General features: G+C 34.0%; 3 non-coding genes across 3 annotated transcripts; all 3 read right to left on the bottom strand.

The window, feature by feature from the left end:
- Positions 1–255: 255 nt before the first annotated feature.
- Trnae-cuc (transfer RNA glutamic acid (anticodon CUC)) lies at positions 256–327 on the bottom strand. Its single transcript has one exon. It is a non-coding gene; the product is annotated as a tRNA-Glu (tRNA).
- Positions 328–17,877: 17,550 nt separating this feature from the next.
- On the bottom strand, positions 17,878–17,949 carry Trnae-cuc (transfer RNA glutamic acid (anticodon CUC)). The gene has a single exon. It is a non-coding gene; the product is annotated as a tRNA-Glu (tRNA).
- An 8,752-nt stretch (positions 17,950–26,701) lies between these two features.
- Positions 26,702–26,773, bottom strand: Trnae-cuc (transfer RNA glutamic acid (anticodon CUC)). The gene has a single exon. It is a non-coding gene; the product is annotated as a tRNA-Glu (tRNA).
- Positions 26,774–27,512: the final 739 nt, after the last annotated feature.

Genomic DNA, 27,512 nt, shown 5'->3' with positions numbered 1-27,512 from the left:
GCAGCACGACCAGGCTTTGTATTAATTGTCACAGAAAATAGTATTTTGTGTGGTGGATAAAGTTATCCACACACTCAAAATATATCACACTTATATATGAATGCGATCACACAAATCTTATAAACGTACCTGTAACAAATTAAAACAGAAAAAATGTCTATTAAAGGAAAAAAACTTGAAAATTCACGGAGCTATCATCAAACGTGTTTTCCTTCTGATGTCATAACCGGAAGTCCTATAGATTAAAACAAAAGTTTCCCAAGCGGGGAATCGAACCCCGGCCGCCGCGGTGAGAGCGCGGAATCCTAGCCACTAGACCACTTGGGATATTATGGATATGATTTGTTGATACATGGATATCAAGTTGTCATGGCAATGGAAGATGCACATAATGTATTTCGCAAACACTGAGCTGTATAATCTACAGTATCTTTAGACATCTGAAATACAAATTTCAATCAGCGCCTAACTATAAACAAAAGAAGCACATTTATTTGATGAACAGGGTAAGATAAACAGAGTCAGTGCGAATGATGACTTGTTCTTAGGCCGCATGAAAACCTTTGGCGGGCCTCATGAAAGCCCTTGGCGGGCCGCTCGGGCCGTAGTTTCCCTCCCCTGTCTTAGACATTATTTCCTAAAAATTTAAGGAAAGAAAACATGTATATTTTGAATCGTTAGAAATATTTTTTAAGAACAACACTTAAGTCTACTTGAGTAGTCTTTTATTGAACATATATTTCTCGAAAGCTTCTATTGTCTTCCCGAATATCAAGTATGTCGAGGCGTCTTAAATGACCATAATTAGGTTTGGTGGCTACACTGGGTAGATAATTTTGATCCCATGCATTCTTTTGCTCTTGCGATCAAAACTGGTATTGGGGAGATAACGGGAAATAAAATCATAAAAACATATACTATTTTACAGAAGAACACAGAGACAGAGAGAGAGAGAGAGAGAGAGATGGAGAGAGAGATATGTGATCTTTAATTAACCGTTTGGAGTTTAACATGGATGTGATTCGTTTATATAGTCCAGTACAAAATAATCTGATACATTACCAGAACCTTTACAAGTTATTTGTTGTGAATCTGGTAATAAAGGCGGCATTTTTCGATTAAAGAAAAACGGGTACTAACTACAAAAACAATTGAAAGTTGCAAATCTTTCATTTGAACAATGCCAAAAGCCAGGGATACTTAATTGATATGCTTCATTGTTCACTCGATAACTACACATCATATAAATGCACGAATAAATCATGCATAAGGTTTTGAAACAATTTGTAATCTTTATGAACATTTATTAAAGTTGGTAATAAGCATATTTGCAATTGGTGAAACAAATCATTTGACCGCTGAAGTCTCAAATTCAGATAAAATTCAGAAGAAACAGAATAAAAACGACCGAAAACAACTATATGTCGCCAGTGTTGCAGGGTCATCACAGCTTACATCTGAAAGAGGCGATATTGTTACTAATCTGATTCCAGCCGACACTTAATTGATTTTGAGACATATATACACCTCGTGCACTACACCGAAACTGATGAAAGTTGGACTATATTTTACTTACTATCCTCTTGGAATTTCTGTAACTTACATTTCACTTTCGTTCTCATTATGTACTTGATTTCACTTGGTATGCGCAATGGGACGATTCTAGTAAAGAATAGCATTTGTCTTTCCACGATTGAATATCAAGTTCCGGCCAACACTGTGCAAGAGCTGATGTCCAGTTTCCTGTAGCTTGTTGTTTCTCGCTTGTGGAACATTCGAAGGCGGATTTTTTCTAGAATATCGGTCCGTTCATGGCCCAGTTTTCTATTATTTCAATCGTCATATGGGCCTCAATGGAGACTGCATCATACAGTGAATATTCGTCCGTTCGTAGCACACTGTTAATTAAATAAAGATATCCGACGCTATTGCCACAGCGAGATGGATCGGGGAGGTGATGGCATTGAAGCTACCATAAATGGGGTATTGATTGATTGATCAGCTTTGACGTATTGACGTTTCATTTATTCAATGTAGGTAGGTGCGGTAGCTTGTATGGTAGAGCGCAGACCGCGTATTTCAAGGGTGGATGGTTCAACATCCGCCATTGCAGTCCTAGTCGGTTGCCTAGGTTTGGCCTTAGGAAATACACTTAGGTTCTATTTCTTCCTCAATAGATGCCTTTGAAGAAAATTGATTCAGGATACACAGTCTTCAAACTGAAAATACAGAGCTTTTTTATTGGTATATACTTTTATTTGGATACTTGTATTTTCGACCTTTAGCAATTATTTGTGAACCATAATCCACCTTAAAGCTGGTCTGAAATTAAAGTTTTATAAAGAAGTTATAAGTAAGAAACGATTTAAACATTTTTGGGTTGAATGATGTCACGTGACGCCATACAGATCTAGCTCTTTGCCTCCTGTGTACGCTCTTTCGCAGTCTGATGTGCCTCTGTTATAAGAAATATTTATTGAATTTAACAGGGAATTAAAATAAATAAGGGACATCTGTGAATAATTCCTATGACTGAGAAAAGAACATAGGATAAACGTAACGGAAACGTACATGTTTTTATTCTTTCCGTTCCGCAAACAATCATGCGGAGGACACTAAAGGAAATGGCAGTAGTCATTAGCATTTCCAGTGGCATTACTTTCATACTATTAGGGTTACGCTTTATTTAAAGACCACGTTGGCTAAGTCTCCCACTCCGTCAATTTATTTCGTGATTCAAGTACAAAATGCCGTAATATCGTAATATATTTAATTAATCGAAAGAGCTCATTGTTTGTCCCTGCAGAGACTCATGACTTGATCAATATTACATCGCTTTTACATTGTTCAAATTTGCGGTACGATACATATCAAAGACATCGTGTCAGACGTTATTCATACTAGGCACCTGCGTAATATTATGACGTCACATTCATACTAATTATACGCGTCATATTGCTATTAACAAGATTCGATATTCTTTATCCATTTGATAATCGATATTATCACAATGATACTTCAAGAACATTTAAATTGGAAAGGAGGAACTCGATACACCAAAATCAATCGTGAATTCATTTTCGTTAAATATAAAATTAATTAGTGTTAAATATGCTTAAATGTTGGCAAACGCTGTAAATCGAATCATTTGAAAGCGTATATAAGATCATTCATATATGACACGATTTGGCCGAGTGAATAATGGAAGCACTGTATTAAAAATGTTTTCCTGTGGTGTTTTCATTAAATTTTTGCGAGAATAAATGTAATGTTTAATCAAATACTTTGATTGTGATTAATCTCTTTCCCCTAAGAAAAACTGTTTTTGATCAGAAAGTCGAAACGTAGATATAATTTCTACAATTTTTCTTATCTTTGTAAAGATAAAACTTTATGTTATATTTGCACGATATAGATTAAAACAAAAGTTTCCCAAGCGGGGAATCGAACCCCGGCCGCCTCGGTGAGAGCGAGGAATCCTTTTTTTTTTTTCTTTCTTTATTTAAAAAACGTTTTGTACAGTATATATGTTAAAAGTATACAGTCAGTATTTACATAGGAGTTTGTAATGCTATATTACAAAATAATGGTTCTACAATAGTATTTTGTAATGCTATATTACAAAACAATGATTCTACAATAGTATTTTGTTAAGCTATATTACAGAACATTGATTCTAAAATTATATTTTGTAATGCTATAGTACAAAACAATGATTCTACAATGTGATAAACAGTTTATCCTCTTCCATTCTCATTAAAGGATTATCTTTTACAAAATACTTCGTTATCAAAGTCTGATTTTTGTCTTTGTAATGTTGATACGCATATAATATATATTTTCTAGTCAAATATTGGAACAATCTTTCGATGTCTATTTGTTTCCCTAATAACGACATAATGTTTCTTCTTTTGTAAATGCACAATCGAGCAATGCTCAGAATGTAGTTCAAAAAATAACTATTTACTGATTTTGTTTCTTTGTTATATCCTATCATGAGCATTTGTTCAAAAGAAGTGCTATTGAGAACACCAACTCTACATTTTTTAAAAAGAATCTCAACTATATATACAATATAATTCTTAAAAGAGCTTAATTCAGGACATTTCAAAAACATGTGAAATAAATCCTCTGTTTCCAACTGGCACACTGGACATAAGTCATTATCAATTTTGCCATAGTATTTTAGTCTCTCTTTTGTAAATATTCGATTGTGCATTATTCTGTAATCCAAATCTATACAATCTGGGGTCTTGAAAGGTAGATGTATCAATTTCCAGTATTTATGCTTTTCCAAACTAAATATCTTACTCCAAAAGGAAACAGAAGCTGGTTCTTTAAAAATCAACGTACATAAAAGCTTGTAAAATAGTTGTGTTGTACATAAACAGAGGTCATATAATTTTGTATCAACTCTGAGAAACATATTATTTCTCCCATTGGTTACAGTGGGTTTTGACTCTGTTGCAACAATATTTCTCCAGCCTAATGGTATACTTTCTATTATGCAATTATAGTCTTTTTTTATCTTATCTGTTTTGATCTCAGAATTTGATTTGTATATCATTTCTTGAATAGCTCTATAAGGTAGTATTCCAGGTACAAATTCATATGTAATATCCTGAACACGAACAATTCCTGCTTCTATAAATTCTGCGAAAAACAACGTTTTACCAGCACATGTAATATTAGGATTTAAAAAGAGAGGTTGTTCAAAAACATTCCTCACATCAATATTTGTATCGATATTATTTCTAAGTTTTTCCCATGCATGAAACATTTCTCTGTAAAATATAGGTAGGGTATTCAATTGTTGCTTATTTAAAGACATGAGAAACAACTCTTTGGTCAACCTCATGTTCAGGACAGTAGATAAAAAGTGATCAAAGGTATTTTTCCACATAGCATGGCAATTCACATCAAAGTATCTTTTTAAAAATTTTAGTCTGAATGCATACATTTTCATCTTTATATCAGTTAACTGTAGTCCGCCATTTCGCTTATCACCAATTATTGTATAATAGTGAACCAAATGGGACTTTCCTGACCAGATAAATCTGAGAAATAATTGCTTCAATTCATCAGCAATCATATCAGGAAGAGGCTGAACTGACACTATGTACAATACTCTAGAAACTAATAAGTTATTAACAACTGTTACTTTTCCTTGTATTGTCAAATATCTCTGTGACCACAGTTGCAATAAGTTTTTAATTTTAGACAATCTATCATTCCAGTTCAGTTGCTCACATAACTTTGCACATTTTCCAACATAAGCTCCCAAAATTAAGATGACTTGATCACACATTTGAATTTGTAATTGTTTGCAATAATCATCAGTAAGTTTACCAGATCCAATACACAGAAGTTCTGTCTTTTCCTTGTTCACCTTTGCACCAGATCCTTTACAATACAAGTCAAGTACATTAAAAGATTGATTAATGGATTGTGTGTCCGCTAATGTCAAGGTTGTATCATCTGCATGTTGAAAAACTTTACTTGTATTACTAGACAGTGGGAGTGGAATACCTTTGATAGTGGGATTTGCTTTGATAGCGAGTCCTAAGGGTTCTGCTGCTAATACATATAACATTGCTGATATAGGACAACCTTGTCTGACTGAATTTTTAATTAAAAAGGGTTTCGTTAGATGACCATTGCATTTAACACTACTTTTAATTTCATTATAAAATATCTTTATCCACTGAATAAAATTGTCACCAAAACCGAACTTTCGTAAAACAGAAATCAAATATGAGTGGCAAACTCTGTCAAACGCTTTTTCTTGATCAATTTTTAAGATATATCCCTCAAGATTGTCTCTCTCAACCATATCTATAATATCTCTTACAGTGACTATAGTATCAGCAATATCTCTCCCAACTATACAACATGTCTGAGTTTGAGAAATAATTTTGGGTAATACCATTTTTAAACGTGTAGACAAAATCCTTGTCAAAATTTTATAATCTACATTAAGTAAACTGATAGGACGCCAATTTTGCAATCTTCTATTATCCCCCTTATTTTTATAAATAAGTGATATAACGCCAAATCTCATTGATCTCGACATAATATTGTCATTCTTAACACTCTGAAAGATGTGCAACAGAATATCATATATACAATCATAAAATTTACAATACCACTCTACTGTCAATCTGTATGTATTTCATCAACTGTTATTATGGCATCACACATATCTTTATCCTCATCAGATACAGAACAGTTTACAAAATTTAAAAGTGAATCAGTACAATTATCATCAACAGTTACCGAAGAATATAAATGACTATAAAACTGATGTATTTCATCTAAGATTCCGCTTGTATTTGAAATAATTACACCATCATCATCAATCAATTCATTGATTACATTTTTGTTGTGTCGATATTTCTCAAGATTTAGAAAGTATTTAGTATTTCTATCGCTTTCAATTGCCCATTTCGCCTTAGATCTCAATATAGCACCCCGACAAAAATCGGTTTCATAGTCACTTAACTGATGTTTTAGTTCTTCATATTTGTTAATGTCATATGATTCTTTATTTGCGACTTTTTCTGAAAATGATTTTAATTTATTTTGCAATGTAAAGTATTCTTGTAATCTTTCCTTATTTCTTCTTGTACAGTATACTTGGGAAAATTTTTTAATTTTGTATTTTACATTATCCCACCAAATGAGTGGTTCACTAAAATACATTTCGTCAGTTTTTCCCTCGGTAAGAATTGATTTCACTCTTTGTACATATTTTTCCTCAAAAAGAACATTGTTATTTAGTATCCATAATCCGGGCCCTGTTTCCACTTTGCAGGTATTTAGTTTAAGGTATACAAAAGAATGATCACTAAAGGATGTATCTGCATAATAAATATTTTGCACATTGGAATGCAATTTTGAGGAAATCAAAAAATAATCTATTCTACTCTGCTTCATTTCGCCTAGTACAACTTGTTTTCTGGAGAAACTACGAGTACTAGGATTTCGTGATCGCCATAAATCGGTAATATTTCTATCATGAATAATTTTATAAAGTTCACGCACTGCTACATCATCAATATGTAAGGCTTTGTTATGTCGATCAATACCTGCTAAAGTTGTATTGAAATCACCAGCCAGGATAGTGCTATCACTAGTACTGTTATGTAAATATGTATTTAGCTTCATGAAAAAGTTAAACCTTTCCTTCACAACATTTGGAGCATAAATATTGATTAAATCAATCATTTTATCATCAATAGCTATTTTAAGATGTAAAATCCTACCCTTTTCAATCATTTCTTGTGTCACCTGATTTCTCAATTCTCTCACTACTAAAACAGCAACACCTGCCCTCCTATTGTCTGCATTACTATAAAATATGTCACCATTCCAAATCTCATTTTCTCTAATACTTTCAGCAAACTCATCATCCCAAAAGGTTTCTTGCAATAATAAAATATGGCCTCTTTTCTCTTTAAATATTTCTAAAACAGACTTTAGTTTATTCAAATTACGCAAGCCATTTACATTTAGAGATACAATATTTAAAGCCATGATTATGATGAGTGTATTGAAAGTATTAAAAAATGTTGAGTGTTTGATCATTTCTTAATAGGTGTTCGTCGCATGCTATTCATTTTCAGGTTAGGTACTGGATTAAACCTTCTCCTTCTCCTTTGTACTACTTTGAAATTTTCGATATTAGTACCGTTTTCTTGACATGTACGTGATTCGTTTGATCTTTCAACAACGTCTGCAGCCATCTTCCTGTCATCATCTGAATCTGTCCCCGATCCATCTCCAATTGTATGATTGTTGTTTACTTCCTCCTCAGATTCTATTTCTACATTGGTCATATCAACTCCACTTCTTTCTTTTTCTTCCCCACTTTCTCCACTCTCGTTATCTTGTTTTGCATTCTCAATTTCTTCTTTATCATCTTCGTCACTCGGTAACTCCAATATGTCTTCCCTAGTATCATCATCAACTTGCGAATGAATCCCTGCAATGGCCTCTCTGTAACATATACATGTTTGCGCCTCTTTGTGGCATTTGTCGCATATCCTGCATGTACACATTAGAGGAAAACTTACACAACTGTCACATCTTTGCCTTGTGCAATTTTTTGCTACATGGCCTTGCTCCCCACACTTGTAGCATACAAAATCAGGGCAGTCTTTTATAACATGTCCCGGATCTAGACATCTAGAACATACCTTAACTTGGTTGTCGTGTAATACTCTAAAGTATTGCTGACCATTGACAGTCTGAAATTTCAGACTGTAAGGCAAGGATTTTACCTGCTGTGGAAATTTACATTTGACATAACGAGTCCCATCAGCCACACTAGTCCCAGGATAATATCTGCGTTGAATGGGAGAAAGAAGTTCTACTCCGTATTCACCGAGCTTCATACTTATATCATCATCGGTGATGTATGCTGGTAAATGAAGAATTGACACAATAATAGTGTCTGAATATAAGAGAGTACAATCAAAGTGTTCACTTCCAATATAAATTCCACACAAAGGTATTATATGCTACTTCCTTGCTCGGCAGTGTGACCTCATACAAATTTGCACCTTTGGGCACAACTGCATAGACCGACATATCTCCGGTTAATTCTTCTACACTTCTAACAATATCACTTGCCTTTATTTTCTTCACATCCTTTACATCAATCACCACGGTACATTCTTTCCCAAAACGACGAGAAGCTCCTGTCTGTCTATCGATGTTACTCGACATGCCATTCTTATTGTTAGCTATTCCACTGGTGTCATTAGAGTGTGAGTCAGCTCCTTGTGCTGCTCGTGCAGCACGACCAGGCTTTGTATTAATTGTCACAGAAAATAGTATTTTGTGTGGTGGATAAAGTTATCCACACACTCAAAATATATCACACTTATATATGAATGCGATCACACAAATCTTATAAACGTACCTGTAACAAATTAAAACAGAAAAAATGTCTATTAAAGAAAAAAAACTTGCAAAATTCACGGAGCGATCATCAAACGTGTTTTTCTTCTGATGTCATAACCGGAAGTCCTATAGATTCAAACAAAAGTTTCCCAAGCGGGGAATCGAACCCCAGCCGCCGCGGTGAGAGCGCGGAATCCCAGCCACTAGACCACTTGGGATATTATGGATATGATTTGTTGATACATGGATATCAAGTTGTCATGGCAATGGAAGATGCACATAATGTATTTCGCAAACACTGAGCTGTATAATCTACAGTATCTTTAGACATCTGAAATACAAATTTCAATCAGCGCCTAACTATAAACAAAAGAAGCACATTTATTTGATGAACAGGGTAAGATAAACAGAGTCAGTGCGAATGATGACTTGTTCTTAGGCCGCATGAAAACCTTTGGCGGGCCTCATGAAAGCCCTTGGCGGGCCGCTCGGGCCGTAGTTTCCCACCCCTGTCTTAGACATTATTTCCTAAAAATTTAAGGAAAGAAAACATGTATATTTTGAATCGTTAGAAATATTTTTTAAGAACAACACTTAAGTCTACTTGAGTAGTCTTTTATTGAACATATATTTCTCGAAAGCTTCTATTGTCTTCCCGAATATCAAGTATGTCGAGGCGTCTTAAATGACCATAATTAGGTTTGGTGGCTACACTGGGTAGATAATTTTGATCCTATGCATTGTTTTGCTCTTGCGATCAAAACTGGTATTGGGGAGATAACGGGAAATAAAATCATAAAAACATATACTATTTTACAGAAGAACACAGAGAGAGAGAGAGAGAGAGAGAGAGAGATGGAGAGAGAGAGATATGTGATCTTTAATTAACCGTTTGGAGTTTAACATGGATGTGATTCGTTTATATAGTCCAATACAAAATAATCTGATACATTACCAGAACCTTTACAAGTTATTTGTTGTGAATCTGGTAATAAAGGCGGCATTTTTCGATTAAAGAAAAACTGGTACTAACTACAAAAACAATTGAAAGTTGCAAATCTTTCATTTGAACAATGCCAAAAGCCAGGGATACTTAATTGATATGCTTCATTGTTCACTCGATAACTACACATCATATAAATGCACGAATAAATCATACATAAGGTTTTGAAACAATTTGTAATCTTTATGAACATTTATTAAAGTTGGTAATAAGCATATTTGCAATTGGTGAAACAAATCATTTGACCGCTGAAGTCTCAAATTCAGATAAAATTCAGAAGAAACAGAATAAAAACGACCGAAAACAACTATATGTCGCCAGTGTTGCAGGGTCATCACAGCTTACATCTGAAAGAGGCGATATTGTTACTAATCTGATTCCAGCCGACACTTAATTGATTTTGAGACATATATACACCTCGTGCACTACACCGAAACTGATGAAAGTTGGACTATATTTTACTTACTATCCTCTTGGAATTTCTGTAACTTACATTTCACTTTCATTCTCATTATGTACTTGATTTCACTTGGTATGCGCAATGGGACGATTCTAGTAAAGAATAGCATTTGTCTTTCCACGATTGAATATCAAGTTCCGGCCAACACTGTGCAAGAGCTGATGTCCAGTTTCCTGTAGCTTGTTGTTTCTCGCTTGTGGAACATTCGAAGGCGGATTTTTTCTAGAATATCGGTCCGTTCATGGCCCAGTTTTCTATTATTTCAATCGTCATATGGGCCTCAATGGAGACTGCATCATACAGTGAATATTCGTCCGTTCGTAGCACACTGTTAATTAAATAAAGATATCCGACGCTATTGCCACAGCGAGATGGATCGGGGAGGTGATGGCATTGAAGCTACCATAAATGGGGTATTGATTGATTGATCAGCTTTGACGTATTGACGTTTCATTTATTCAATGTAGGTAGGTGCGGTAGCTTGTATGGTAGAGCGCAGACCGCGTATTTCAAGGGTGGATGGTTCAACATCCGCCATTGCAGTCCTAGTCGGTTGCCTAGGTTTGGCCTTAGGAAATACACTTAGGTTCTATTTCTTCCTCAATAGATGCCTTTGAAGAAAATTGATTCAGGATACACAGTCTTCAAACTGAAAATACAGAGCTTTTTTATTGGTATATACTTTTATTTGGATACTTGTATTTTCGACCTTTAGCAATTATTTGTGAACCATAATCCACCATAAAGCTAGTCTGAAATTAAAGTTTTATAAAGAAGTTATAAGTAAGAAACGATTTAAAAATTTTTGGGTTGAATGATGTCACGTGACGCCACACAGATCTAGCTCTTTGCCTCTTGTGTACGCTCTTTCGCAGTCTGATGTGCCTCTGTCATAAGAAATATTTATTGAATTTAACAGGGAATTAAAATAAATAAGGGACATCTGTGAATAATTCCTATGACTGAGAAAAGAACATAGGATAAACGTAACGGAAACGTACATGTTTTTATTCTTTCCGTTCCGCAAACAATCATGCGGAGGACACTAAAGGAAATGGCAGTAGTCATTAGCATTTCCAGTGGCATTACTTTCATACTATTAGGGTTACGCTTTATTTAAAGACCACGTTGGCTAAGTCTCCCACCCCGTCAATTTATTTCGTGATTCAAGTACAAAGTGCCGTAATATCGTAATATATTTAATAAATCGAAAGAGCTCATTGTTTGTCCCTGCAGAGACTCATGACTTGATCAATATTACATCGCTTTTACATTGTTCAAATTTGCGGTACGATACATATCAAAGACATCGTGTCAGACGTTATTCATACTAGGCACCTGCGTAATATTATGACGTCACATTCATACTAATTATACGCGTCATATTGCTATTAACAAGATTCGATATTCTTTATCCATTTAATAATCGATATTATCACAATGATACTTCAAGAACATTTAAATTGGAAAGGAGGAACTCGATACACCAAAATCAATCGTGAATTCATTTTCGTTAAATATAAAATTAATTAGTGTTAAATATGCCTAAACGTTGGCAAACGCTGTAAATTGTTCAGAGAGCTTCGTAAAAATCGAATCATTTGAAAGCGTATATAAAATCATTCATATATGACACGATTTGGCCGAGTGAATAATGGAAGCACTGTATTAAAAATGTTTTCCTGTGGTGTTTTCATTAAATTTTTGCGAGAATAAATGTAATGTTTAATCAAATACTTTGATTGTGATTAATCTCTTTCCCCTAAGAAAAACTGTTTTTGATCAGAAAGTCGAAACGTAGATATAATTTCTACAAGTTTTCTTATCTTTGTAAAGATAAAACTTTATGTTATATTTGCACGATATAGATTAAAACAAAAGTTTCCCAAGCGGGGAATCGAACCCCGGCCGCCGCGGTGAGAGCGAGGAATCCTTTTTTTTTTTTTTTTTTTTTTATTTAAAAAACGTTTTGTACAGTATATATGTTAAAAGTATACAGTCAGTATTTACATAGGAGTTTGTAATGCTATATTACAAAATAATGGTTCTACAATAGTATTTTGTTATGCTATATTACAAAACAATGATTCTACAATAGTATTTTGTTAAGCTATATTACAGAACATTGATTCTAAAATTATATTTTGTAATGCTATAGTACAAAACAATGATTCTACAATGTGATAAACAGTTTATCCTCTTCCATTCTCATTAAAGGATTATCTTTTACAAAATACTTCGTTATCAAAGTCTGATTTTTGTCTTTGTAATGTTGATACGCATATAATATATATTTTCTAGTCAAATATTGGAACAATCTTTCGATGTCTATTTGTTTCCCTAATAACGACATAATGTTTCTTCTTTTGTAAATGCACAATCGAGCAATGCTCAGAATGTAGTTCAAAAAATAACTATTTACTGATTTTGTTTCTTTGTTATATCCTATCATGAGCATTTGTTCAAAAGAAGTGCTATTGAGAACACCAACTCTACATTCTTTAAAAAGAATCTCAACTATATATACAATATAATTCTTAAAAGAGCTTAATTCAGGACATTTCAAAAACATGTGAAATAAATCCTCTGTTTCCAACTGGCACACTGGACATAAGTCATTATCAATTTTGCCATAGTATTTTAGTCTCTCTTTTGTAAATATTCGATTGTGCATTATTCTGTAATCCAAATCTATACAATCTGGGGTCTTGAAAGGTAGATGTATCAATTTCCAGTATTTATGCTTTTCCAAACTAAATATCTTACTCCAAAAGGAAACAGAAGCTGGTTCTTTAAAAATCAACGTACATAAAAGCTTGTAAAATAGTTGTGTTGTACATAAACAGAGGTCATATAATTTTGTATCAACTCTGAGAAACATATTATTTCTCCCATTGGTTACAGTGGGTTTTGACTCTGTTGCAACAATATTTCTCCAGCCTAATGGTATACTTTCTATTATGCAATTATAGTCTTTTTTTATCTTATCTGTTTTGATCTCAGAATTTGATTTGTATATCATTTCTTGAATAGCTCTATAAGGTAGTATTCCAGGTACAAATTCATATGTAATATCCTGAACACGAACAATTCCTGCTTCTATAAATTCTGCGAAAAACAACGTTTTACCAGCACATGTAATATTAGGATTTAAAAAGAGAGGTTGTTCAAAAACATTCCTCACATCAATATTTGTATCGATATTATTTCTAAGTTTTTCCCATGCATGAAACATTTCTCTGTAAAATATAGGTAGGGTATTCAATTGTTGCTTATTTAAAGACATGAGAAACAACTCTTTGGTCAACCTCATGTTCAGGACAGTAGATAAAAAGTGATCAAAGGTATTTTTCCACATAGCATGGCAATTCACATCAAAGTATCTTTTTAAAAATTTTAGTCTGAATGCATACATTTTCATCTTTATATCAGTTAACTGTAGTCCGCCATTTCGCTTATCACCAATTATTGTATAATAGTGAACCAAATGGGACTTTCCTGACCAGATAAATCTGAGAAATAATTGCTTCAATTCATCAGCAATCATATCAGGAAGAGGCTGAACTGACACTATGTACAATACTCTAGAAACTAATAAGTTATTAACAACTGTTACTTTTCCTTGTATTGTCAAATATCTCTGTGACCACAGTTGCAATAAGTTTTTAATTTTAGACAATCTATCATTCCAGTTCAGTTGCTCACATAACTTTGCACATTTTCCAACATAAGCTCCCAAAATTAAGATGACTTGATCACACATTTGAATTTGTAATTGTTTGCAATAATCATCAGTAAGTTTACCAGATCCAATACACAGAAGTTCTGTCTTTTCCTTGTTCACCTTTGCACCAGATCCTTTACAATACAAGTCAAGTACATTAAAAGATTGATTAATGGATTGTGTGTCCGCTAATGTCAAGGTTGTATCATCTGCATGTTGAAAAACTTTACTTGTATTACTAGACAGTGGGAGTGGAATACCTTTGATAGTGGGATTTGCTTTGATAGCGAGTCCTAAGGGTTCTGCTGCTAATACATATAACATTGCTGATATAGGACAACCTTGTCTGACTGAATTTTTAATTAAAAAGGGTTTCGTTAGATGACCATTGCATTTAACACTACTTTTAATTTCATTATAAAATATCTTTATCCACTGAATAAAATTGTCACCAAAACCGAACTTTCGTAAAACAGAAATCAAATATGAGTGGCAAACTCTGTCAAACGCTTTTTCTTGATCAATTTTTAAGATATATCCCTCAAGATTGTCTCTCTCAACCATATCTATAATATCTCTTACAGTGACTATAGTATCAGCAATATCTCTCCCAACTATACAACATGTCTGAGTTTGAGAAATAATTTTGGGTAATACCATTTTTAAACGTGTAGACAAAATCCTTGTCAAAATTTTATAATCTACATTAAGTAAACTGATAGGACGCCAATTTTGCAATCTTCTATTATCCCTCTTATTTTTATAAATAAGTGATATAACGCCAAATCTCATTGATCTCGACATAATATTGTCATTCTTAACACTCTGAAAGATGTGCAACAGAATATCATATATACAATCATAAAATTTACAATACCACTCTACTGTCAATCTGTATGTATTTCATCAACTGTTATTATGGCATCACACATATCTTTATCCTCATCAGATACAGAACAGTTTACAAAATTTAAAAGTGAATCAGTACAATTATCATCAACAGTTACCGAAGAATATAAATGACTATAAAACTGATGTATTTCATCTAAGATTCCGCTTGTATTTGAAATAATTACACCATCATCATCAATCAATTCATTGATTACATTTTTGTTGTGTCGATATTTCTCAAGATTTAGAAAGTATTTAGTATTTCTATCGCTTTCAATTGCCCATTTCGCCTTAGATCTCAATATAGCACCCCGACAAAAATCGGTTTCATAGTCACTTAACTGATGTTTTAGTTCTTCATATTTGTTAATGTCATATGATTCTTTATTTGCGACTTTTTCTGAAAATGATTTTAATTTATTTTGCAATGTAAAGTATTCTTGTAATCTTTCCTTATTTCTTCTTGTACAGTATACTTGGGAAAATTTTTTAATTTTGTATTTTACATTATCCCACCAAATGAGTGGTTCACTAAAATACATTTCGTCAGTTTTTCCCTCGGTAAGAATTGATTTCACTCTTTGTACATATTTTTCCTCAAAAAGAACATTGTTATTTAGTATCCATAATCCGGGCCCTGTTTCCACTTTGCAGGTATTTAGTTTAAGGTATACAAAAGAATGATCACTAAAGGATGTATCTGCATAATAAATATTTTGCACATTGGAATGCAATTTTGAGGAAATCAAAAAATAATCTATTCTACTCTGCTTCATTTCGCCTAGTACAACTTGTTTTCTGGAGAAACTACGAGTACTAGGATTTCGTGATCGCCATAAATCGGTAATATTTCTATCATGAATAATTTTATAAAGTTCACGCACTGCTACATCATCAATATGTAAGGCTTTGTTATGTCGATCAATACCTGCTAAAGTTGTATTGAAATCACCAGCCAGGATAGTGCTATCACTAGTACTGTTATGTAAATATGTATTTAGCTTCATGAAAAAGTTAAACCTTTCCTTCACAACATTTGGAGCATAAATATTGATTAAATCAATCACTTTATCATCAATAGCTATTTTAAGATGTAAAATCCTACCCTTTTCAATCATTTCTTGTGTCACCTGATTTCTCAATTCTCTCACTACTAAAACAGCAACACCTGCCCTCCTATTGTCTGCATTACTATAAAATATGTCACCATTCCAAATCTCATTTTCTCTAATACTTTCAGCAAACTCATCATCCCAAAAGGTTTCTTGCAATAATAAAATATGGCCTCTTTTCTCTTTAAATATTTCTAAACCAGACTTTAGTTTATTCAAATTACGCAAGCCATTTACATTTAGAGATACAATATTTAAAGCCATGATTATGATGAGTGTATTGAAAGTATTAAAAAATGTTGAGTGTTTGATCATTTCTTAATAGGTGTTCGTCGCATGCTATTCATTTTCAGGTTAGGTACTGGATTAAACCTTCTCCTTCTCCTTTGTACTACTTTGAAATTTTCGATATTAGTACCGTTTTCTTGACATGTACGTGATTCGTTTGATCTTTCAACAACGTCTGCAGCCATCTTCCTGTCATCATCTGAATCTGTCCCCGATCCATCTCCAATTGTATGATTGTTGTTTACTTCCTCCTCAGATTCTATTTCTACATTGGTCATATCAACTCCACTTCTTTCTTTTTCTTCCCCACTTTCTCCACTCTCGTTATCTTGTTTTGCATTCTCAATTTCTTCTTTATCATCTTCGTCACTCGGTAACTCCAATATGTCTTCCCTAGTATCATCATCAACTTGCGAATGAATCCCTGCAATGGCCTCTCTGTAACATATACATGTTTGCGCCTCTTTGTGGCATTTGTCGCATATCCTGCATGTACACATTAGAGGAAAACTTCCACAACTGTCACATCTTTGCCTTGTGCAATTTTTTGCTACATGGCCTTGCTCCCCACACTTGTAGCATACAAAATCAGGGCAGTCTTTTATAACATGTCCCGGATCTAGACATCTAGAACATACCTTAACTTGGTTGTCGTGTAATACTCTAAAGTATTGCTGACCATTGACAGTCTGAAATTTCAGACTGTAAGGCAAGGATTTTACCTGCTGTGGAAATTTACATTTGACATAACGAGTCCCATCAGCCACACTAGTCCCAGGATAATATCTGCGTTGAATGGGAGAAAGAAGTTCTACTCCGTATTCACCGAGCTTCATACTTATATCATCATCGGTGATGTATGCTGGTAAATGAAGAATTGACACAATAATAGTGTCTGAATATAAGAGAGTACAATCAAAGTGTTCACTTCCAATATCAATTCCACACAAGGTATTATATGCTACTTCCTTGCTCGGCAGTGTGACCTCATACAAATTTGCACCTTTGGGCACAACTGCATAGACCGACATATCTCCGGTTAATTCTTCTACACTTCTAACAATATCACTTGCCTTTATTTTCTTCACATCCTTTACATCAATCACCACGGTACATTCTTTCCCAAAACGACGAGAAGCTCCTGTCTGTCTATCGATGTTACTCGACATGCCATTCTTATTGTTAGCTATTCCACTGGTGTCATTAGAGTGTGAGTCAGCTCCTTGTGCTGCTCGTGCAGCACGACCAGGGTTTGTATTCATTGTCACAGAAAATAGTATTTTGTGTGGTGGATAAAGTTATCCACACACTCAAAATATATCACACTTATATATGAATGCGATCACACAAATCTTATAAACGTACCTGTAACAAATTAAAACAGAAAAAATGTCTATTAAAGGAAAAAAAACTTGAAAATTCACGGAGCGATCATCAAACGTGTTTTCCTTCTGATGTCATAACCGGAAGTCCTATAGATTAAAACAAAAGTTTCCCAAGCGGGGAATCGAACCCCGGCCGCCGCGGTGAGAGCGCGGAATCCTAGCCACTAGACCACTTGGGATATTATGGATATGATTTGTTGATACATGGATATCAAGTTGTCATGGCAATGGAAGATGCACATAATGTATTTCGCAAACACTGAGCTGTATAATCTACAGTATCTTTAGACATCTGAAATACAAATTTCAATCAGCGCCTAACTATAAACAAAAGAAGCACATTTATTTGATGAACAGGGTAAGATAAACAGAGTCAGTGCGAATGATGACTTGTTCTTAGGCCGCATGAAAACCTTTGGCGGGCCTCATGAAAGCCCTTGGCGGGCCGCTCGGGCCGTAGTTTCCCATCCCTGTCTTAGACATTATTTCCTAAAAATTTAAGGAAAGAAAACATGTATATTTTGAATCGTTAGAAATATTTTTTAAGAACAACACTTAAGTCTACTTGAGTAGTCTTTTATTGAACATATATTTCTCGAAAGCTTCTATTGTCTTCCCGAATATCAAGTATGACGAGGCGTCTTAAATGACCATAATTAGGTTTGGTGGCAACACTGGGTAGATAATTTTGATCCTATGCATTGTTTTGCTCTTGCGATCAAAACTGGTATTGGGGAGATAACGGGAAATAAAATCATAAAAACATATACTATTTTACAGAAGAACACAGAGAGAGAGAGAGAGAGAGAGAGAGAGATGGAGAGAGAGAGATATGTGATCTTTAATTAACCGTTTGGAGTTTAACATGGATGTGATTCGTTTATATAGTCCAGTACAAAATAATCTGATACATTACCAGAACCTTTACAAGTTATTTGTTGTGAATCTGGTAATAAAGGCGGCATTTTTCGATTAAAGAAAATCGGGTACTAACTACAAAAACAATTGAAAGTTGCAAATCTTTCATTTGAACAATGCCAAAAGCCAGGGATACTTAATTGATATGCTTCATTGTTCACTCGATAACTACACATCATATAAATGCACGAATAAATCATACATAAGGGTTTGAAACAATTTGTAATCTTTATGAACATTTATTAAAGTTGGTAATAAGCATATTTGCAATTGGTGAAACAAATCATTTGACCGCTGAAGTCTCAAATTCAGATAAAATTCAGAAGAAACAGAATAAAAACGACCGAAAACAACTATATGTCGCCAGTGTTGCAGGGTCATCACAGCTTACATCTGAAAGAGGCGATATTGTTACTAATCTGATTCCAGCCGACACTTAATTGATTTTGAGACATATATACACCTCGTGCACTACACCGAAACTGATGAAAGTTGGACTATATTTTACTTACTATCCTCTTGGAATTTCTGTAACTTACATTTCACTTTCGTTCTCATTATGTACTTGATTTCACTTGGTATGCGCAATGGGACGATTCTAGTAAAGAATAGCATTTGTCTTTCCACGATTGAATATCAAGTTCCGGCCAACACTGTGCAAGAGCTGATGTCCAGTTTCCTGTAGCTTGTTGTTTCTCGCTTGTGGAACATTCGAAGGCGGATTTTTTCTAGAATATCGGTCCGTTCATGGCCCAGTTTTCTATTATTTCAATCGTCATATGGGCCTCAATGGAGACTGCATCATACAGTGAATATTCGTCCGTTCGTAGCACACTGTTAATTAAATAAAGATATCCGACGCTATTGCCACAGCGAGATGGATCGGGGAGGTGATGGCATTGAAGCTACCATCAATGGGGTATTGATTGATTGATCAGCTTTGACGTATTGACGTTTCATTTATTCAATGTAGGTAGGTGCGGTAGCTTGTATGGTAGAGCGCAGACCGCGTATTTCAAGGGTGGATGGTTCAACATCCGCCATTGCAGTCCTAGTCGGTTGCCTAGGTTTGGCCTTAGGAAATACACTTAGGTTCTATTTCTTCCTCAATAGATGCCTTTGAAGAAAATTGATTCAGGATACACAGTCTTCAAACTGAAAATACAGAGCTTTTTTATTGGTATATACTTTTATTTGGATACTTGTATTTTCGACCTTTAGCAATTATTTGTGAACCATAATCCACCATAAAGCTAGTCTGAAATTAAAGTTTTATAAAGAAGTTATAAGTAAGAAACGATTTAAACATTTTTGGGTTGAATGATGTCACGTGACGCCATACAGATCTAGCTCTTTGCCTCCTGTGTACGCTCTTTCGCAGTCTGATGTGCCTCTGTTATAAGAAATATTTATTGAATTTAATAGGGAATTAAAATAAATAAGGGACATCTGTGAATAATTCCTATGACTGAGAAAAGAACATAGGATAAACGTAACGGAAACGTACATGTTTTTATTCTTTCCGTTCCGCAAACAATCATGCGGAGGACACTAAAGGAAATGGCAGTAGTCATTAGCATTTCCAGTGGCATTACTTTCATACTATTAGGGTTACGCTTTATTTAAAGACCACGTTGGCTAAGTCTCCCACCCCGTTAATTTATTTCGTGATTCAAGTACAAAGTGCCGTAATATCGTAATATATTTAATAAATCGAAAGAGCTCATTGTTTGTCCCTGCAGAGACTCATGACTTGATCAATATTACATCGCTTTTACATTGTTCAAATTTGCGGTACGATGCATATCAAAGACATCGTGTCAGACGTTATTCATACTAGGCACCTGCGTAATATTATGACGTCACATTCATACTAATTATACGCGTCATATTGCTATTAACAAGATTCGATATTCTTTATCCATTTAATAATCGATATTATCACAATGATACTTCAAGAACATTTAAATTGGAAAGGAGGAACTCGATACACCAAAATCAATCGTGAATTCATTTTCGTTAAATATAAAATTAATTAGTGTTGAATATGCCTAAACGTTGGCAAACGCTGTAAATTGTTCAGAGAGCTTCGTAAAAATCTAATCATTTGAAAGCGTATATAAAATCATTCATATATGACACGATTTGGCCGAGTGAATAATGGAAGCACTGTATTAAAAATGTTTTCCTGTGGCGTTTTCATTAAATTTTTGCGAGAATAAATGTAATGTTTAATCAAATACTTTGATTGTGATTAATCTCTTTCCCCTAAGAAAAACTGTTTTTGATCAGAAAGTCGAAACGTAGATATAATTTCTACAATTTTTCTTATCTTTGTAAAGATAAAACTTTATGTTATATTTGCACGATATAGATTAAAACAAAAGTTTCCCAAGCGGGGAATCGAACCCCGGCCGCCGCGGTGAGAGCGAGGAATCCTTTTTTTTTTTTTTTTTTTTTTATTTAAAAAACGTTTTGTACAGTATATATGTTAAAAGTATACAGTCAGTATTTACATAGGAGTTTGTAATGCTATATTACAAAATAATGGTTCTACAATAGTATTTTGTTATGCTATATTACAAAACAATGATTCTACAATAGTATTTTGTTAAGCTATATTACAGAACATTGATTCTAAAATTATATTTTGTAATGCTATAGTACAAAACAATGATTCTACAATGTGATAAACAGTTTATCCTCTTCCATTCTCATTAAAGGATTATCTTTTACAAAATACTTCGTTATCAAAGTCTGATTTTTGTCTTTGTAATGTTGATACGCATATAATATATATTTTCTAGTCAAATATTGGAACAATCTTTCGATGTCTATTTGTTTCCCTAATAACGACATAATGTTTCTTCTTTTGTAAATGCACAATCGAGCAATGCTCAGAATGTAGTTCAAAAAATAACTATTTACTGATTTTGTTTCTTTGTTATATCCTATCATGAGCATTTGTTCAAAAGAAGTGCTATTGAGAACACCAACTCTACATTCTTTAAAAAGAATCTCAACTATATATACAATATAATTCTTAAAAGAGCTTAATTCAGGACATTTCAAAAACATGTGAAATAAATCCTCTGTTTCCAACTGGCACACTGGACATAAGTCATTATCAATTTTGCCATAGTATTTTAGTCTCTCTTTTGTAAATATTCGATTGTGCATTATTCTGTAATCCAAATCTATACAATCTGGGGTCTTGAAAGGTAGATGTATCAATTTCCAGTATTTATGCTTTTCCAAACTAAATATCTTACTCCAAAAGGAAACAGAAGCTGGTTCTTTAAAAATCAACGTACATAAAAGCTTGTAAAATAGTTGTGTTGTACATAAACAGAGGTCATATAATTTTGTATCAACTCTGAGAAACATATTATTTCTCCCATTGGTTACAGTGGGTTTTGACTCTGTTGCAACAATATTTCTCCAGCCTAATGGTATACTTTCTATTATGCAATTATAGTCTTTTTTTATCTTATCTGTTTTGATCTCAGAATTTGATTTGTATATCATTTCTTGAATAGCTCTATAAGGTAGTATTCCAGGTACAAATTCATATGTAATATCCTGAACACGAACAATTCCTGCTTCTATAAATTCTGCGAAAAACAACGTTTTACCAGCACATGTAATATTAGGATTTAAAAAGAGAGGTTGTTCAAAAACATTCCTCACATCAATATTTGTATCGATATTATTTCTAAGTTTTTCCCATGCATGAAACATTTCTCTGTAAAATATAGGTAGGGTATTCAATTGTTGCTTATTTAAAGACATGAGAAACAACTCTTTGGTCAACCTCATGTTCAGGACAGTAGATAAAAAGTGATCAAAGGTATTTTTCCACATAGCATGGCAATTCACATCAAAGTATCTTTTTAAAAATTTTAGTCTGAATGCATACATTTTCATCTTTATATCAGTTAACTGTAGTCCGCCATTTCGCTTATCACCAATTATTGTATAATAGTGAACCAAATGGGACTTTCCTGACCAGATAAATCTGAGAAATAATTGCTTCAATTCATCAGCAATCATATCAGGAAGAGGCTGAACTGACACTATGTACAATACTCTAGAAACTAATAAGTTATTAACAACTGTTACTTTTCCTTGTATTGTCAAATATCTCTGTGACCACAGTTGCAATAAGTTTTTAATTTTAGACAATCTATCATTCCAGTTCAGTTGCTCACATAACTTTGCACATTTTCCAACATAAGCTCCCAAAATTAAGATGACTTGATCACACATTTGAATTTGTAATTGTTTGCAATAATCATCAGTAAGTTTACCAGATCCAATACACAGAAGTTCTGTCTTTTCCTTGTTCACCTTTGCACCAGATCCTTTACAATACAAGTCAAGTACATTAAAAGATTGATTAATGGATTGTGTGTCCGCTAATGTCAAGGTTGTATCATCTGCATGTTGAAAAACTTTACTTGTATTACTAGACAGTGGGAGTGGAATACCTTTGATAGTGGGATTTGCTTTGATAGCGAGTCCTAAGGGTTCTGCTGCTAATACATATAACATTGCTGATATAGGACAACCTTGTCTGACTGAATTTTTAATTAAAAAGGGTTTCGTTAGATGACCATTGCATTTAACACTACTTTTAATTTCATTATAAAATATCTTTATCCACTGAATAAAATTGTCACCAAAACCGAACTTTCGTAAAACAGAAATCAAATATGAGTGGCAAACTCTGTCAAACGCTTTTTCTTGATCAATTTTTAAGATATATCCCTCAAGATTGTCTCTCTCAACCATATCTATAATATCTCTTACAGTGACTATAGTATCAGCAATATCTCTCCCAACTATACAACATGTCTGAGTTTGAGAAATAATTTTGGGTAATACCATTTTTAAACGTGTAGACAAAATCCTTGTCAAAATTTTATAATCTACATTAAGTAAACTGATAGGACGCCAATTTTGCAATCTTCTATTATCCCTCTTATTTTTATAAATAAGTGATATAACGCCAAATCTCATTGATCTCGACATAATATTGTCATTCTTAACACTCTGAAAGATGTGCAACAGAATATCATATATACAATCATAAAATTTACAATACCACTCTACTGTCAATCTGTATGTATTTCATCAACTGTTATCATGGCATCACACATATCTTTATCCTCATCAGATACAGAACAGTTTACAAAATTTAAAAGTGAATCAGTACAATTATCATCAACAGTTACCGAAGAATATAAATGACTATAAAACTGATGTATTTCATCTAAGATTCCGCTTGTATTTGAAATAATTACACCATCATCATCAATCAATTCATTGATTACATTTTTGTTGTGTCGATATTTCTCAAGATTTAGAAAGTATTTAGTATTTCTATCGCTTTCAATTGCCCATTTCGCCTTAGATCTCAATATAGCACCCCGACAAAAATCGGTTTCATAGTCACTTAACTGATGTTTTAGTTCTTCATATTTGTTAATGTCATATGATTCTTTATTTGCGACTTTTTCTGAAAATGATTTTAATTTATTTTGCAATGTAAAGTATTCTTGTAATCTTTCCTTATTTCTTCTTGTACAGTATACTTGGGAAAATTTTTTAATTTTGTATTTTACATTATCCCACCAAATGAGTGGTTCACTAAAATACATTTCGTCAGTTTTTCCCTCGGTAAGAATTGATTTCACTCTTTGTACATATTTTTCCTCAAAAAGAACATTGTTATTTAGTATCCATAATCCGGGCCCTGTTTCCACTTTGCAGGTATTTAGTTTAAGGTATACAAAAGAATGATCACTAAAGGATGTATCTGCATAATAAATATTTTGCACATTGGAATGCAATTTTGAGGAAATCAAAAAATAATCTATTCTACTCTGCTTCATTTCGCCTAGTACAACTTGTTTTCTGGAGAAACTACGAGTACTAGGATTTCGTGATCGCCATAAATCGGTAATATTTCTATCATGAATAATTTTATAAAGTTCACGCACTGCTACATCATCAATATGTAAGGCTTTGTTATGTCGATCAATACCTGCTAAAGTTGTATTGAAATCACCAGCCAGGATAGTGCTATCACTAGTACTGTTATGTAAATATGTATTTAGCTTCATGAAAAAGTTAAACCTTTCCTTCACAACATTTGGAGCATAAATATTGATTAAATCAATCACTTTATCATCAATAGCTATTTTAAGATGTAAAATCCTACCCTTTTCAATCATTTCTTGTGTCACCTGATTTCTCAATTCTCTCACTACTAAAACAGCAACACCTGCCCTCCTATTGTCTGCATTACTATAAAATATGTCACCATTCCAAATCTCATTTTCTCTAATACTTTCAGCAAACTCATCATCCCAAAAGGTTTCTTGCAATAATAAAATATGGCCTCTTTTCTCTTTAAATATTTCTAAACCAGACTTTAGTTTATTCAAATTACGCAAGCCATTTACATTTAGAGATACAATATTTAAAGCCATGATTATGATGAGTGTATTGAAAGTATTAAAAAATGTTGAGTGTTTGATCATTTCTTAATAGGTGTTCGTCGCATGCTATTCATTTTCAGGTTAGGTACTGGATTAAACCTTCTCCTTCTCCTTTGTACTACTTTGAAATTTTCGATATTAGTACCGTTTTCTTGACATGTACGTGATTCGTTTGATCTTTCAACAACGTCTGCAGCCATCTTCCTGTCATCATCTGAATCTGTCCCCGATCCATCTCCAATTGTATGATTGTTGTTTACTTCCTCCTCAGATTCTATTTCTACATTGGTCATATCAACTCCACTTCTTTCTTTTTCTTCCCCACTTTCTCCACTCTCGTTATCTTGTTTTGCATTCTCAATTTCTTCTTTATCATCTTCGTCACTCGGTAACTCCAATATGTCTTCCCTAGTATCATCATCAACTTGCGAATGAATCCCTGCAATGGCCTCTCTGTAACATATACATGTTTGCGCCTCTTTGTGGCATTTGTCGCATATCCTGCATGTACACATTAGAGGAAAACTTACACAACTGTCACATCTTTGCCTTGTGCAATTTTTTGCTACATGGCCTTGCTCCCCACACTTGTAGCATACAAAATCAGGGCAGTCTTTTATAACATGTCCCGGATCTAGACATCTAGAACATACCTTAACTTGGTTGTCGTGTAATACTCTAAAGTATTGCTGACCATTGACAGTCTGAAATTTCAGACTGTAAGGCAAGGATTTTACCTGCTGTGGAAATTTACATTTGACATAACGAGTCCCATCAGCCACACTAGTCCCAGGATAATATCTGCGTTGAATGGGAGAAAGAAGTTCTACTCCGTATTCACCGAGCTTCATACTTATATCATCATCGGTGATGTATGCTGGTAAATGAAGAATTGACACAATAATAGTGTCTGAATATAAGAGAGTACAATCAAAGTGTTCACTTCCAATATCAATTCCACACAAGGTATTATATGCTACTTCCTTGCTCGGCAGTGTGACCTCATACAAATTTGCACCTTTGGGCACAACTGCATAGACCGACATATCTCCGGTTAATTCTTCTACACTTCTAACAATATCACTTGCCTTTATTTTCTTCACATCCTTTACATCAATCACCACGGTACATTCTTTCCCAAAACGACGAGAAGCTCCTGTCTGTCTATCGATGTTACTCGACATGCCATTCTTATTGTTAGCTATTCCACTGGTGTCATTAGAGTGTGAGTCAGCTCCTTGTGCTGCTCGTGCAGCACGACCAGGTTTTGTATTCATTGTCACAGAAAATAGTATTTTGTGTGGTGGATAAAGTTATCCACACACTCAAAATATATCACACTTATATATGAATGCGATCACACAAATCTTATAAACGTACCTGTAACAAATTAAAACAGAAAAAATGTCTATTAAAGGAAAAAAAACTTGAAAATTCACGGAGCGATCATCAAACGTGTTTTCCTTCTGATGTCATAACCGGAAGTCCTATAGATTAAAACAAAAGTTTCCCAAGCGGGGAATCGAACCCCGGCCGCCGCGGTGAGAGCGCGGAATCCTAGCCACTAGACCACTTGGGATATTATGGATATGATTTGTTGATACATGGATATCAAGTTGTCATGGCAATGGAAGATGCACATAATGTATTTCGCAAACACTGAGCTGTATAATCTACAGTATCTTTAGACATCTGAAATACAAATTTCAATCAGCGCCTAACTATAAACAAAAGAAGCACATTTATTTGATGAACACGGTAAGATAAACAGAGTCAGTGCGAATGATGACTTGTTCTTAGGCCGCATGAAAACCTTTGGCGGGCCTCATGAAAGCCCTTGGCGGGCCGCTCGGGCCGTAGTTTCCCATCCCTGTCTTAGACATTATTTCCTAAAAATTTAAGGAAAGAAAACATGTATATTTTGAATCGTTAGAAATATTTTTTAAGAACAACACTTAAGTCTACTTGAGTAGTCTTTTATTGAACATATATTTCTCGAAAGCTTCTATTGTCTTCCCGAATATCAAGTATGACGAGGCGTCTTAAATGACCATAATTAGGTTTGGTGGCAACACTGGGTAGATAATTTTGATCCTATGCATTGTTTTGCTCTTGCGATCAAAACTGGTATTGGGGAGATAACGGGAAATAAAATCATAAAAACATATACTATTTTACAGAAGAACACAGAGAGAGAGAGAGAGAGAGAGAGAGAGAGATGGAGAGAGAGAGATATGTGATCTTTAATTAACCGTTTGGAGTTTAACATGGATGTGATTCGTTTATATAGTCCAGTACAAAATAATCTGATACATTAC

Source organism: Sinohyriopsis cumingii, chromosome 3, assembly GCF_028554795.1.
Source record: "Sinohyriopsis cumingii isolate HCF-2022 chromosome 3, ASM2855479v2, whole genome shotgun sequence".
NCBI lineage: Eukaryota > Metazoa > Mollusca > Bivalvia > Unionida > Unionidae > Sinohyriopsis > Sinohyriopsis cumingii.
Note: the sequence above shows the minus strand (reverse complement) of the source record. Positions and strands in the feature narration are given on the sequence as shown.